The sequence below is a fragment of the Micropterus dolomieu genome, linkage group LG05 (assembly GCF_021292245.1).
Source record: "Micropterus dolomieu isolate WLL.071019.BEF.003 ecotype Adirondacks linkage group LG05, ASM2129224v1, whole genome shotgun sequence".
Taxonomy (NCBI): domain Eukaryota; kingdom Metazoa; phylum Chordata; class Actinopteri; order Centrarchiformes; family Centrarchidae; genus Micropterus; species Micropterus dolomieu.
Window position 1 is genome coordinate 7,726,304 of NC_060154.1, and position 3,689 is coordinate 7,729,992.

The window sequence follows — 3,689 nt, forward strand, 5'->3', positions numbered from 1 at the left end:
GACCACCCGAGGGAGGTGGTGACGTTTGGTGAGAGAAGTTTGGGAAAAGCTTCTCAGTGATTGGAAAACGTGCATCAAACAGAGAAAACGTTACCCAATGCCTTATAGGCCTGTACGCACTTTCTGGCACTGACAGTACACAGAGGCAAGCGAAAGCAAAATGAAGATCCTGGTCCAACGCCCATACTATGTCTAAGATCACTTTTACAGTGATTGAGTTATAATTAGATAACACAAAAACAGTAAATCAAAACATAAACAAAATATGGTCACCCAAAACATGACATGGGGTGGTTGAAGACACATGTGACCAGAGCAACACCAAAAGACAGATGAGGTGCTTCATGGATCAACTATGTAAACAGTAATAACACATTGTAAATATCCAGTTATGGAACACACGCACACACAAATTAAACTGTTTGCAAGCTGCTCAAACAGGAACATTCAGGTCAAACTTTTGTGGGGGAAATGAATGTTTTTCTCTTCTAATGAGGCAGTTATTTATATTGATTGGTTCAGCAAAAATGCATTTATCAATTATTGAAGCCCGTTCAGCATCAGTATCGTGGTTACTAATGTATGCTTATGGTATTTTTAAGGATAAGGAGGAAAGACTGTTTGCTATGAGTATTGGAAGTTATCCAAAGATTTAGTTATCAGTTAACTGATTATAACCCACTGTTACTCCCCCTGGAAGCTAGCACTAACCAGAACTTCCATAGACTGTGAGCACTATGAAAAGCTAAATATGTAAATATTATACATTTATTAATAGATCATATGCTTGTCCCTGTCATAGTCACAATTCGGGTACAATTCACAGCAGACTTAACAACTGAAACCACAAAAGTATGATATATTTATTATACTACAGTTTTCATTTGTGCAGTTAGCATGCAAAACACATGCACATCTTGTTCAGGAGTCCAAACCTACTCTGTTATTGTTTATCTTACACCATTAGACATTTATTTTATAATCTTAGAAAATTTCACATGTTGTACTTTTTCCAATGTGAACAAAACATTTTATAGAAGCATTCGACAGTGTTGGGAATCCTTGGGACACAGAAATCACATTTTAATTTTGCAAACAACCCAAACAGAGGGTTTAACCACATTAACATCACAATAACAGATGTCAAACTAATAAACAATGAGTACTGGTGCAGGAAACTGTGACTGAATCTCAGTGTGTATCTCAGAGATGCACTTTTATATCAGGTAGAGATTAAATTTACCAAAAATATCTAACAAATATTTGAACAGGAGACACGATGTAAAGAGAGTCCTCATGAGAAAGATATAGATGTATGTTCAGTACATGCATACATGTGTATTTAGACACAAACTTCTATATACATGAGACATGCACACTGTGTATGGATGTCAATTGAAAGTCACATATGAAACAACAACTGAGTCTTGAACATCCCTCAGCTTCACTTCCACTTTGTTGACATGCACACACAACTACACACACATAGAGACACTGCCGCTCTCTCAGGTCTGAAGGACTTCTTAGTATGTCAGACATGATGCCTCTGGGAATACAAACATAGGCTACCGCTGGACTGGTTTATCTTTCAGCGTTGAAGTGAGTGGTGTAAGACAAGAGGAGAGTAAACAGAAGAAACCTGGTAGGAGTGTAATGACAATGATTTTCTCTCAGTCTTTCTCCGCTAATCCAGGGATGAAACCCCCCCAGCATAATGACCTCCTCTGTCTGCCTCGATGATCTCTCTCCGGAGCACTGATAACACACATGTGCACACACTTATTTTAAACGAAATATATAAAAAGGCAAACATGCACAGATAATGGAAGAAACAGTGCATATATCCAATGTGCTTTCCTGGAAAACATACTTAAGTCATGTCCTGAGCTACTGGTTCCACCTGCGAAACACATTCTTTAAATGGATAAATTGATTTCTACAGGATCGTTGCTGCAAAGTTGATGTTAAAACAATAGATAAGGGTCTAAAGATAGAGGCTGTCATATGCTGTAAAGATTGTAAAACCCCTCGAGACAAATAATTGATTTGTGATTTTGGCCTATATAAATAAAATTGCAGGGAGGTGGACATTTTGTGGGAGTTAGTCAGTACGTTTGCATGCACACAAGAAACCAGGTTACTCAATGCTTTTGCATGCACTGTAGTAACACGGTGACAGAAAAACCTTTGATTCCTCCCCTACCCTATCCTTATTTTGAAAACATGGCTTTCTTACCACACAGTGAAAGGTCCCTTGGTCAGATAGCACATAGTTTGTCCTTTGACTGTTCCACAGCTGTGGAATTTGACTTCTAGAAGCTAGTTAATGTCACTTGTTGCACTTTGAATTAAATCATTTTGAATACATCCTTCCATTCACCTGTGTAGGCACTCTTATAAAAACCCAGTTAGAAACCATTATCACTGTAAATGGCCAAGAAAAAAGTTTTCTCTCTGATAAATCTACCTGTGCTAGTGCCAATTACTGACACAAGGTGTTGCGTGATGTTTAAAAGGAAACATTCTGTTTATGGGTCATAATTACTTGCTGCCTCTGCAAAAAACATTTTTTCGCTTGTCCTATCAAAAGCAACACAAGAAGTAGCCCTCTGAGTTAGCTTTTGTAGTTTCAACTGAGCCAGACTGAAAACTATTAGTGTTTTTCCTTCAGGTTACAGAAAACTTACACCCACTTGCCTAAGAGCATGTAGACTCACCAATCATAAATTACCATGCACTACCATGACTTCACCTGGCTCCTGTCATCACAAGTCTAAACTGAAGGGGGACATGAGCTAGTGCCTCATCACCATGCTAAGTGTTTACAAATTGTTTTAGTCCTCTTTTAGTGGGGGTAGCTGGGAGGTAGAGGCGGTCAGGATGGGTTGCCATGCGAAGGCTGTTGATCTCTGCATGACACCCCACCCTTATGGTGTTACACATGGCCCTCCATTAATAAACAAATGAAGGGCTCACCCTGGAGGTCAGGGGAGCTCAGCTGGCCCATTTGCCACAGCGAGCTCTCGGCTCACGGGTATCCAAAATGGCCACCCGTCGCGTCTGCCTGTCAGACGGCTGCTAACCTTGTCTTTAGTGACGGGCAGGAGGGCAGGAGAGGGGAAGGGGGGGGGTTAGGGTGGGGACACACAAAGGGGGACATGAGTTGCCCTCACTCCCTCCCCTACGCTGATTAGTGTGAGTGACAAAGTGGAGCAGAGAGTCCACTCAGGCCTTCATAATAAATCTATCAGGGAGTAATAGAATTCCATCAATCCTCACTCTTCAGTCTCCCTGCCCTCCTTCCTGCTCCCCACCCCTCAGGGGGTCACCATGTCGGGGTGTGTGTCTGGGTGGGAATGTGGGGAGGGGGGGTCCAATCCTCTGGGATTGTACAACTGTTATTATTCAATTACGCTCCCTTTTCTTCTCAGTTAAAAGACCATGATATCATTATCACTTAATGAATATATATAATTGGATCTTGGCTGCCGCTTCCCCCTGGTCTGATGAATACCACTCACTATTCATTCGACCCCTGCTCATCCTCCTCTACCCTGCATCCATTACAGCAGGCTGTGGAGCTGGAGATGAAGATGATGATGATGCTGTCAATAGCGGGAATTGTGTTCATTCAATGTTTACTTGGACATGAAAAATGGAATTTGTGAGTTTCTAAACAGGTTGTGCTG

The 3,689-nt window shown here is 41.2% G+C and overlaps 1 long non-coding RNA gene across 1 annotated transcript; it reads right to left on the bottom strand.

Annotated features, from left to right (window-relative positions):
• Positions 1 to 1,314: 1,314 nt before the first annotated feature.
• On the bottom strand, positions 1,315 to 2,376 carry LOC123971553. Its single transcript, XR_006825224.1, has 2 exons — positions 2,237 to 2,376; positions 1,315 to 1,755 (listed from the first exon to the last, which is right to left on the bottom strand). It is a non-coding gene; the product is annotated as an uncharacterized LOC123971553 (long non-coding RNA).
• Between the last annotated feature and the right edge of the window lie 1,313 nt (positions 2,377 to 3,689).